The 13,279-nt window shown below is 32.4% G+C and overlaps 1 protein-coding gene across 2 annotated transcripts in view; it reads right to left on the bottom strand.

The window, feature by feature from the left end:
- Window positions 1–13,279, bottom strand: part of URI1 (URI1 prefoldin like chaperone) — a 67,332-nt gene that overhangs the window by 16,319 nt on the left and 37,734 nt on the right. The window lies entirely within an intron of this gene.

The raw sequence follows: 13,279 nt of genomic DNA, 5'->3' as shown, positions 1-13,279 counted from the left end.
AGATTTTTAATAGCAACACATAAAGACAGAAAGTAATAGGAAAACACGTTCAAAATTCTGAGGAAAAACTTGTTTAACATTTAGAATTCTAAACAGTCCAGTCTATAAGAGATACTTCAGACATGCAAAGTTTCAAAAGATGCACCTCCCATGTTTCTTCCCAGAAAGTTACTGAAGGCTATACTCCAACAGAGTAAGTAAAACATGAAAGGGGATGCCATGGGAATCAGAAAACAGGGAACAAATAAGAGGCAAAAACATGATATAATGGTAAAGGAAAACACCAGGAAGATAGCTCTACTTTCTTCAAGACAGGGGCCAGTCCAAACTGAAGCAAGACTATGAAAGATTCCAGAAGTGAGATCACCAACAAAAAAAAATTGAAAGGGTCTGACTGAATTAGTGATAGATGTATAGAAAATGATGCAACAAACAAAAAAAGCAGTTAATTTCAACCGAAAGCCTGTACAAGAATGAAGTGGAATTACTTTATATCTAAGCAAGAATACTTATTTAACGAAAATTGTGATACAACAATATTAAAAGACTGGGGAAGCAGGGACAGGCAGAAGAACATGTAAAAACACTAAATGGCCCTCTTAAATCACAGGCAGGTAGCTAATAGATAAATACATAAAAAAAATTTTTTGGAATCTATAAAATAGGATATGTAAATTACTTGGAAAATACTGATAAAAACAACAGAGTAAAAGAACAGCCAAAAGACCAAGAGTAATTACCTCTGGGGAATGAGAACTGGGAGCCAAGAGGAACAGAGTAGGACTCTGCTACTTTTTCATTATATGTCTTAGGATGGTAAATGCTGTTTTAAAGCTACATATATCTATTATATAGACAAAACTAAAATCATAAATTTATATTGTGAAACATAAAATATCAATGCACTTAAGATATGTCTTATTGAAGATTCTCAAGAATGTACACATTGCTTGATAGGATATGAATCCACAAATCCAACCTCAACTGAATCTAAGTAGTATAAACCCAAAGAGACCTATACCAAGACATATTATAATCAAACTGTTGAAAGACAAAGAGAGAATTTTGAAAGCGTCAAGAGAAAAGTGACTCATCACATATAAGGAATTCTCAATAATCTAAACAGCAGATTTCTCAGCAGAAATCTTAGAGGCCAGAAAGCTATCAGATGATATATTTAAACTGCTGAGAGAAAAAAAATATGTCAACTGAGAATTCTATATTTAGCAAAACAGTCCTTCAAGAACAAGATATTCTCAGATAAACAAAAGCTAAGGGCTGAGGGAGCTCCTCACCACTAGACCATAGGAGAAATGCTAAACGGTGTTCTTCAGGTTGAAATGAAAGGACACTAGACTCAAAACCATATGACAATGTAGATACCTAATCAAGGTAAACATGGGCAAAAATAAAAACTACAATTACAGTCATTTTGGTTTGTAACTCCTTTTTCTTTTCTACATGATATAAAAGAAAAATGCATAAAAAATCATTATAAATCTATGTTACATTTGTAAGACATAATGAGTGACATCAATAATATAAAAAGGAGATTGAAGAAGCTGTACAGAAATAGTTTTTGTATGTGACTGAAGTAAAACTGATAGAAATTAAAAATACAGTTCATAACCTTAAGATGTATAGGTAATTTCCATGGTAACCACAAAGAAAATATCTATAAAATATTAACAACAGAAATGAGGAATATCAAAATGTTTCACTACAAAAAAAATTAACTAAACACAAAGGAAGGCAATAAAGGAAATGAGGGATGAAAAAAAGCTATAAAACATACAGAAAATGATTAAGAAAATAGCAAAGTCCTTCCCCATCAGTAATTATTATACATGTAAATAGATTAAGCTTTCTAATCAGAAAGCATAAATTGGCAGAATCAATTTTTTTTTAAAGGATCCAACTACATACTGTCTACAAGACAGTTACTTATAGACCTAAGGACACAAATACTTTGAAAATAAAAGGATGGAAAAAGATATTCATTCCATGCAAACAGTATCCAAAAGAGAATGGAGTAGCAATACTAATACTAGAAAAAAGAGACTTTAAGTTAGAAAAAAAAGATTACAAGAGACAAAAGAGATTTTATATGGAGAAAAGGTTCGATCTGTCAAGAAAATGTAATAATTATAAACATATACACACCTAACAATAGAGCCCTAAATATAGAAAGCAAAAATTTACAAAAATGAAGAGAGAAATAATTAATTACACACTAATAGTTGAAGACATCAACATACCACTTTCAATAAAGGATAAAACAGCCAGAAAAAGAGAGAAGTAAATAAAAAACATTAACAACACTATAGACCAACTGAACCTAACAGACATATACAGAAAACTCCACCCCAAAACAGAAGAATAAATATACATCTTCTAAAGGAAACAGGAAATGGTTTCCAGGATAGACCGTATGATAGGCTACAAAATAAGTCACTACAAATATAACAAGATGAAAGTCATATAAAGTATCCTTTCCAATCACAATGAAATGAAACTAGAAATCATTAATAGAATAAAAACTGGAAAATTCTCAAATATTGTATCCACATACAGTATTTAACAAAATTTAACAAAACAATTAATCAATGGGGGTAAAGAAGAAACCACAAAGCAATTAGAAAATATCTTGAGACCAATGAAAATGAAAACTCAACAACCAAAACTTATGAGATGCAATGAAGCAATGCTAAGAGGAAAATTTACAGCTGTAAACATCTACATTAAAAAAGATAAAAGATCTCAAATCAGTAACCTAACCATACACTTTAAATAATGTGAAAATGAAGAGTAAACTAAACCTAAAGATAGGAAAAGGAAGAAATGACAAAGAACAGAAGAAGATAAAATAGAAACTAGAAAGACAACAGAGAAAATCAATAAAACCAAAATTTAGTTCTTTGAAAGAACAGCAAAACTGACAAATCTTTACCTAGATTGTCTACGAAGAAAAAGAGAAGATTCAAATCACTAAAATCACAAAAGTGGGACAATACAACTTATTTTACAGAAATAAATGGGATTATAAATATATTGAATAAATGAATGTCAACAAATTGGATACCCTGAATAAAATAAACAAATTCCTAGCAAAACACAAACTACCAAAACTGACTGAAGAAAAAATAGAAATCTGAATAGACCCAATAACAAGGAGAATATGAAATAGTTATCACAAACCTCCCAACAAAGAAAAGCTCAAGAGCAAATGGCTTCACAGTTTAAATCTATAAACATTCAAAGAATTAACACCAATCCTTCTCAAAAACAAAACCCCAAAAAACCTCTTCTAAAAAATCCAAAAAGACCATAGGCAAGGGTTCCAAGCCAGCTGCCAAAAAAATAAAATTCAAAAGTCAAAAAATCAAAAAGTAAGGAACACAAACTATGAGGCCAGCTAAACAAAGATATTAATAGAAAACTATAGGTTAAAACTACAGGTACGAATGTATACACAAAAATCCTCAAAAAGTGCTAGCAAACCAAATATAACAGCATATTAAAAGGATTATACACCATGACCATGTGTGTGTGTGTGTGCACGTGCATGCGTTTTTCCTGGAATACAAGGATGGCTCAACATACAAATATCAACCAAGGTAATATACAGCATTAACAGAATGAAGGGAAAAAAACATGATGACCTCAATTGAATCAGAAGAAGCCTCTGACAAAACTGAACAGCCTTTCATGATGACTAAATATCAAAACAAAACTCAATAAACTAGGAACAGAAGGAAACTTCCTCAAAGGCCATATATGTAAAACCCACAGTTGACATCATACTCAATGGTGAAAGAATAAACATCTTTCCCCTAGGGTCAGAAACCAGACAAGAACACCCACTATCACCATGTCTATTCAACATAGTACTAAAGGTTCTAGCCAAAGCTATTAGGCAAGAAAAAGAAACAAAAAATATCTAAATTGGAAAGGAAGAAGTAAAATTATCTCTTTTGGTAGATGATATGATCTTAAATGTTGAAAACCTTAAAGAATAAACACACGTGTGTGCACATCAGAGATAATAAACAAATTCAGCAAAGTTGCAGGACACAAAAGTCACACAAATACCAGTTGCATTCCTACACACTACTAATGAACAATCTGAAAAGGAAATTAAGAAAACAATCCATTTATACTAGCATCCTTTTAGGAATAAATTTAGCAAAGAATGTGCAAGACTTGTAGACTAATATCTACAAAATGTTGCTATAAGAAATTAAAGAAGACACAAATAAATGGAAAGATATCCCATGTTCATGAACTGAAAGGCATTAATGTTATTAGGATGTCAATACTACCCACAGCAATGTACAGATCAAATGCAATTCCCACCAAAATCCAAATGATTTTTTTTGCAAAAATAGAAAAATCCCATATGGAATCCCTAGAATCCCTGAATAACAAAACAATCTTGAAAAAGAACAAAGTTGGAGGTCTCGTGCTGTTTTTAAAGCTTACTACAAAGCTATAGCAGTCAAAACCATCTGTTATTGGCATAAACATACACGTATGAAAAAACAAAACAGAGATCTTGGAAATAAGCCCTCATATATATGGTCAAATGATTTTTGACAAGAGTGCCAAAACCATTCAATGGGGGAGGGACAATCATTTCAACAAACAGTGTTGGAAAAACTAGATCCAGATGTAAAAGTATGAAGTTAGGCCCTTGCCTTACACCATATACAAAACATGACTCAAAATAAATCAAAGATTTAAATAAAGAGCTAAAACTATGAAACTCTTAGAAGAATATATAGGAAGCTTTATGACATTGGATTTGGTAACAGTATTTTAGATGTGACACAAAAAGCACAGGCAACAACAACAAAAAAATAGACAAATTGGACTTCATCAAAATAAAAACTGCTGTGCATCAAGACATTATCAAGAAAGTGAAAAGGAAACCCAAAGAATGGAAGAAAATATTTGCAAATCATATATCTGATATCTAGAATATATAAAGAAGTACAGCTCAATAAGAAAAAAAAAAAAAACAAAAAATGGGCAAAGGACTTGAATAGACATTTCTACAAAGAAGACATATAAATGGCCAATAAACACATGAAAAGATGCATAACTAATCAATAAAGTTGAGAAATGCAAATCAAACCATAAGGATATATCACTTCAAATCTATTAGGATGGCCATTATCAAAAAAAGCGTAAATAGTGTTGGCAAGTATGTGGGGAAACCAGATGTTTTATACACTGCTGGTGGGAATGAAAAATGGTACAGCCACTGTGAAAGACAGTATGGAGAGCCCTCAAAAATTTCAACATAGAATTACCATATGATCCAGCAATTCCACTTCTAAACATATACCACAAATAATCAAAAGTAGGGAAGTAAACAGATACTTGTAAATCCATGTTCATAGTAGCACTATTCACAACAGCCAAAAGGTAGAAACAACCCATGTGTCCACTAATATTCATGGATAAATAAAATGTAGTATATATCTGCAATGAAATATTACTCAGACTTAAAAAGGAAGAAAATTCTTATACATGCTACAACACAGATGAACCTCGAAAACATTATGCTAAATGAAATAATCCAGACCCAAGGATAAACACTGTACGATTCCACTTATATGCAGTATCTAGAATAGCCAAATTCATAGAGAAAGTAGAAGACTGGTTACCAGGGGCTTGGGGAAGGGAAAAATGGAAAATTACCATTTAATGTGTACAGAGTCTTAGTTTGAGAAGATGAAAAAGTTCTGAAGATGGATGGTGATTATGGCTGACCAACAATGTGAATGTACTTAATGCCACTGAATTGTACACTTAAATATGGTTAAAATGGTAAACTTTATGTTGTGTGTATTTTACCAAAATGGAAGGGAATGAGAGAGTGAGAAAGTGAGTTAAGCAGGGGGACTACTATCAATAAGGTATCTGTTTCAAAAAAGTTTGACAGCACATTGGATTGGCAAAGGTGTTCAGACAGGCATTATCAAAGTTAAAAACACATGTCTCTTCATGCCAGCAATTCAATCTTAGTCATTTGTCTTACAGATATAGATATAATACACAAGCACAAAATGAAAAATACACATGCACAGGCATGCACACATACACAGGTTATTCTCTGCAGCACTGCTTTTTCAGGAAAAAAAAAAAAAAAGAAAAAGAAAAAAAATCTTTTTTTCTTTGTACCAAAGAAACCTGAAAACAACTTAAAAACCTGTAAGGTAATTCACAAATTAATTTACTGGCTAAATTAGTTATGGTACAATATAATGCTATGCAACCATTAAAAGAATAAGACAGCAAGAGGAAAATAAATTGTGCTACCATTTGAATGGTTGTGTATGTGATGGGCTGTGAAAGTTTAAGTCTATGGCTATAAACACAGAGAATATTCTAGAATAATTAAGACAGTGATAACAGTGATGCCTCCAGGGAGGCAAACTGGATGTTAAAGGATGAGAGAAGGAGGGATATTTATTTTTCAATAAATACTCCTGTGGAAACAAGCAGAAACAAAATTACAAAAAAAAAAAAAAAAGTCATCTATACTGTAGAAACCTATGATTGAATCCTACCTTTTTACTTAGTCTCATTGCAGATACATTTGCTTCAAAAGAAAAAAAATTATGCTCAAACCTAAAAAAGAATTCAGCAAATGTCAAAGCACATCTTTAAAATAAAACTTTAAATTCATGTGAAAATATATTAATACCTAATGTGTAACATTAGAAATACTTTAGGAGCTGGCAGGTTATTGGGTTAGAGCACAGTGCTAATAACACTGAGGTCCAGAGATTGATCCCTATACTGGCCAACTGCCAAAAAAAACCTTTGAAGAGTTACTGTTTTGGCAACAAGAGTAATAAAATACTAACAAAAAAATAAATAAATAAATGAAACAAATAATCCAAAAGAGGGCAGGAAAGGGAAAAGACAGGAATAAAAACAAAGGAAAGAAGAAAATGCCAAACCTAAATCCAAGTATATTAATAATTACATTAAATATAAATGGTCTAAACACATCAATTAAAAGACAAATTATAAGGATGGATTAAAAAGAAAAAACCCCTGCTGTCTATAAGAAACTCACTTTAAATCTTATGATATAGTTAGCATAAAAGGGACAGAAAAATATTCATATATACCATGCAAACATTAAAAAAAAAAAAGCTATCATAATATCAGATAAAGTAAACATCTTCATATATACCATGCAAACATTAAAACAAAAAAAAGCTATCATAATATCAGATAAAGTAAACGTCTGAGCACAGAAAATTACCAGGAATAAAAACAAAAACATATAATGGTATAAGGGTCAATTCAGCAAGAACCTATGACAATCCTAAACACATAAGTATTTAACAATAACTATATAACTGAAAGGAGAAAACAGCCATAAGTCACAATCAAAGCTAGAGATTTCACTCATCTCTTACATGTTCAATAGAACACAAAAACAGAAAATGTCAAGAAGAACTAAACACCACCATTAGCCAAAGTGATATAACTGACATTTATAGAATGCTCTACCCAACAATCGCAAAATGTACATTTCTCAAGTGCACAAACACTCAGCAAGTTAGACTATATCCTGGATCATAAAAGAAATCTTAATAAATTTAAAAGAACTGAAATCACACAAGATACGTTCCCTGACCATAATGAATTAACCTAGAAATGAATAACAGAAAGATAACTGGAAAACCTCCAAACACTAAGAAATTAAACACATTCATAACTCAAGGATTAGCAAACTTTTTCAGTGAAAGGCTAGAAAGTATTTTAATTATTGTGGGCCACATTTGGCCTCTGTCACATGTTCTTCTTTTTTTCTTTTCTCACAACCCTTTAAATATGTAAAAAAAAAGAAAAAGAAAAAAATCAGCTTAAGGACACACAGAAACAGGAGAGGGCTGGATGTGGCCCACAGGCCACAGTTTGCCCACACATGTTCTAATTAATTAATGAGTCCAAGAGAAAGTCTTACAGAACATTAGAAAATACATTTAACTAAAAATTAAAAGACAACATGTCAAAATGTGTGGTACAGAGCTAAAAAGTGGTGCTTAGAGTGAAATTTACAGCATTAAAATGTTTTATTACAAACTAGAAAAAGAAATATGAAATAAACACAGAACAAGGAAAAGGAAGAAAATTTTTAAAAAGAGATAATCAATAAAACCAAAAGCTGGACCAAAACATCAATAATATCAATAAATCTCTAGACCAGGGTTTCTCACCCTCACTGGATAATTTTTTATTGTGGGGGCTGTCTCATCCTCTCCAAGATGTTTAGCAACATTGCTGGGTTCTATCTACTAGATACCAATAGCACCCAACACCCCAGCTGTGACAACCAAAAGTGTCTCCATACATTGCCAGATGTCTCCTGGGGAAGTAAAATTAACACCTGCCCATTTGAGAACCACTGCATGTAGCTAGAAAGACAAAGAAAAAAAGAGAGAAGGCAAAAATTAACAAAATCAGGATTAAAAGAGGGGCTACTACCTGATACACATTTTAAATAAATAAATAAATAAATACTATGAACAATTCTACATACATAAATTCAACACCTTAGGTGAAACAGAGAAATTCCTTGAAAGCTACAAACTATCAAAACTCTCCAAAAAAGAAAAAAATAATCTGAATATTCCTGAATCCATTAAAGTACTTGAATTCATAAAGTCTTCAGAAAAAGATAACTCCAGGCCCAGGTGGTTTTACTGGTAAATTCTACCAAACAGTTAAAGAAGTAACACTAATGTTATGCAACATCTTGAAAAAAATACAAGAAGAAAAAACACGTTCAAACCATTTTAAGGCAAATTGCTAGCAAATCAAATTCAGCAATATATAAAAATAATAATATAACATGACAAAGTGTATTACATCCAGGGAATGAAAATCAATCAATATAATCTGCCATGTCAACAGACTAACAAAGAAAAACTACAAGATCATATCAACAGATACAGAAAAAGTGCTTGACAAAATTGAACATCTACTAATCATTTTTTTAAAAAAATCAAAAATGAGAAATATAAGGGAACTTCCTTAATCTGATAAAGGGTATCGACTTTTTAAAAAACCTACAGCGAACACCACACTTAACAATAAAAGACTAAATGTTTTCCCCCAGAAGATCAGTTACCAAGCAAGGATGCCTACTCTTACCATTCTACTCAATATTATACTGCAAGCCCTAGCCAGTACAGCAAGGCATGAAAAAGAAATAAAAGACATACATATTGGAAAGGAATAAAAAATTGTTGTTACTAACAAAAGAAATGATTGTCTACATAGACTATCCTATGGAATCTACCCAAAAAATAAGTTCATAAAACAAACAAATTAGTTTAGCAAGGTTGCAGGATACAATGTTAATTTTTTTAAAAAATCATTTCTATATATTAGAACACTTAGAGAACAAAATTTTAAAATACCACCATGTACAATAGCTCCACAAAAAGTGAAGTACTTAGATATAAACCTACAACACTGTATGATTTGCATGCTTAAAAACTGTAAGGTATTGATGAAAGAATTCAAAATCTTAGACATACCATATTTACAGCTTGGAAGACTTAAGATAGTTTAAGATGGCAAATTCTCCCCCAAATTGATACATAGATTTAACACAATCGCAATCAAAATCCACCAGAATTTCTTGTGGATACAAACAAGTTGTTTCTAAACTGTAAGGCAAAGGAATTTGAATAGCCAAAACATTTTTGAAAAGGAAGAAAAATTAGAGGATTCATACTACCCAATTTTAAGAAACAATATAAAGCTACAGTCATGAAGACAGGGTGGTATCAGCAAAGAGACACATAGATCAAAGAAAGAGAATGACAGTCCAGGAACAGAACTACAGAAACATAGCCAATTCATTTCTTTTTTTTACAATTTTAGTAAGATATAATTCACATGCCATACAATTCATCTACTTTAAATGTATGATTCAATGGTTTTCAGCATATTCACAGGGTTTTTACAGCTATGATACTGCCCCTAAAATATCCCCAAACCCATAAGCAGTCACTCTCCATTCTCCCCCATACTCTCCCAGTCCTAAGCAACCACTAGTCTACTTTATAAACTTGCCTACTCTGAACATTTCATATAAACGGAATCACATAATATGTGGTCTTCTGTGACTGGCTTCTTTTACCTAGCATAATGTTTTTAATGTACATTTCTTTTTATTTGCCAAACAACATTCCACTGTATGGATATATGAAATTTTATTTATCCACTAATTAGCTGACAGACATTTGGGTTATTTCCACTTTGCGGCTATTACAAATAATGCTGCTATTAACATTCATATACAAGTTTTTGTGTAGATGTATGTTTTTATTTCACTTAGGAATACTACTAGCTAGGTGTGGAATTACTAGGTAACTCAATGCTTAACTTTTTGCTGGGTCATGAGGTAACTCAATGTTTAACTTTCTGAAAAATTCCAAACTATTTTCCAAAGTGCCTGCACCAATTTACTTTCCCACTAGCAATGTATGAGGGTTCCAATTTTTCCACATCCGTGCCAATATATGTTACTGTCTTTTCATTATAGCCATCTTATTGGGGTATCTCATGTGGTTTTGATTGTCAATTCATTTTTGAAAAAGTGCAAACTCAATTCAATGGAGATAGTATTTTCAGCAAATAATGTTGGAAAAACTGGACATCCATATGCAAGAAAAATGAACCGTAACCCTAAGCCTCATACCTCATAAAAAAATTAATTTAAAATAAATCACAGGGCTGGCCCGTGGCTCACTCGGGAGAGTGTGGTGCTGAGAACACCAAGGCCCCGGGTTCGGATCCCATATAGGGATGGCCGGTTCGCTCACTGGCTGAGCGTGGTGCTCACAACACCAAGTCAAGGGTTAAGATCCCCTTACCGGTCATCTTTTAAAAAAATAAATAAATAAATAAAATAAAATAAATCACAGACCTAAGTGTAAAATGTTAAACTATAAAACTTTCAAAAAAAACCAGAAAATATTCAAGAACTGAGCTTAGACAAAGAATTCTTAGATATGACACCAAACACATGACTCATATTAGAAAAAAGTAATAAACTGGACTTCAATATTAAAAACTTTTGCCCTGGAAAGACACTGTTAAGAGAATGAAAATACAAGATGCAAACTGGGAGAAAGTATTTGAAATCACACATTCAACAAAGGACTTGCATCTACAATATATAAAAAAAACTCTCGGGCCGAGCCTGTGGCCCACTTGGTAGAGTGCTGCGCTGGCAGCGCGGCGACGCTCCCGCCGCGGGTTCGGATCCTATGTAGGACTGACCGGTGCACTCACTGGCTGAGTGCTGGTCACGAAAAAACGACAAAAAAAAAAAAAAAAAAAAAAAAACTCTCAAAACTCAACAATAAGAAAACAGACAACCCAATTTTTAAAAAATGGGCAAGGAGCTAGCCAGTTAGCTCAGTTGGTTAGAACATGGTGCTGATAACACCAAGGTCCAGGGTTTGAAACCTGTACTGGTCAGCTGCCAAAACAACAACAACAACAAATGGGCAACAAACAAAACTGGATACACAGATAAATAATCAATGCTCAACAACATAAGTCATTAGGGAAATGCAAATCAAAACCACTATACACCTATTCAAATGACAATACCAAGTACCAATACTGACAAAACCAAGTACTGGTAAGTATGCAAAGTTATTTTAACTCTCAAACTGCTGGCAGAGATGTAAAATCCAACAGCCACTTTGGAAAACAGCTTGGTAGTTTCTTAAAAACTGACGTATACTTACCATATGACTTAGCAATCCCACTTGTAGGTACTTAAGAGACAGTAACAGAAATTTATCTTCACACAAAAACCTGTACACAAAGGTTTACAGATCTTTCAAAATTGCCAAAAAACAGAAGCAACCCAAATGTTCTTCAACAAGTGAACAGAAAAATTATGGTACATGCATATAATGGAACACTACTCAGCAATAAAAAGGAATAAACTTTTGATATGTAAACAACTTGGATGAGGCTTTATAGTGAGTGAGAGAAGCCAGTCTCAAAAGAGGCTGTATGATTCCATCTATATGACATTCTAAAAAAGGCAAAATTAACAGTGATAGAGAACAAATCAGTGATTGTCAAACCTCAGGGATAAAAGTAGGGTGTGACCACATGGGGCAACATGAAGCAGTTTTTGGTGTGATCCTGCATCCTGATTGTAGTGTATTTTGTATTCTATTTGGTTTCCTGATTGTGGTGCTGGTTAAACAAATCAAAACATGTGCTGTAACTCACAGAGCAGTAGCGGTATACCAAATAAAAAGTCAATTTCACTCTATGATAATTTAAAACTTGAAAAAAATTTTTTAAAAGATGGTCATATTCTTATTAAATGGCAAAAAAACACAAGATATGAGCACAAAAAGTGGGAGTCAATGCTTGCCCTCTTCCTCTTAAAAACCATTTTCCTCTAAACTCATGGCCACCTCCTCTGAATCTGCTGCTGTTGTTAAATCCACCTGTCCCTCTTCTGACACGCAATGATCTCCCTCAACCTTCCCCAATTAACCCAGTTAACAGTGAGGTACATGACTATGTTTAACTTGTTACATTTCTTCTGTCTTAAAAAAATAAAGTATCTTTTCTTTATAAATGTTAAGTAGAACAATATACCTAAACATTTTCTTCAGTTATTATCATTATAAAACTGGGACTAGAATAACTTTTTAAAGTTCATTTGTCGTAATAGGTTCTCAGACAAATAAATATGTACTTTGAAAAATATATTAGATAAATATTGACCACAAAAGTCATCACATTTGGTCTCTTTCCAAAATCATATTTAACTTATTGGAAAGTAATTTACCAAAAAATGTTTCTCTACTCTAAAGCTCTGTTTTATTGTATTAAAAGTATTCCACCATTAACATTTTAAGTCAAAACTGATTCTAAAAATTTCTCCACAGAAATAGTAAAATCAAAGTGAACAAACCTCAACAGGCTATGAGCTGATTTCTTATCAGCAGCGCTATCCCAGTTAATAAAGAAAGCCCTCCCCATTGAAAAAGGTCTTTAAGAACGAATTATGCCCATTCTATTTTGTCTAATATTCATGACTTATTTTAATGTAGCACAGCCAAAAGATTTATCATTGCCAAAAATTATATACAGGCCTAACAATAAGATCCTGATTAGTGTCACAAAAGATCAAAATATATTTCAATTATAAACTTATAGGAGTTGATTTGCAATTAGAGTCTCCAAATATAGTTCC

This window comes from Cynocephalus volans, chromosome 10, assembly GCF_027409185.1.
Source record: "Cynocephalus volans isolate mCynVol1 chromosome 10, mCynVol1.pri, whole genome shotgun sequence".
Lineage (NCBI taxonomy): Eukaryota > Metazoa > Chordata > Mammalia > Dermoptera > Cynocephalidae > Cynocephalus > Cynocephalus volans.
The sequence above is the reverse complement of the archived record's forward strand: the minus strand, read 5'-3'. Positions and strand labels throughout refer to the sequence as shown.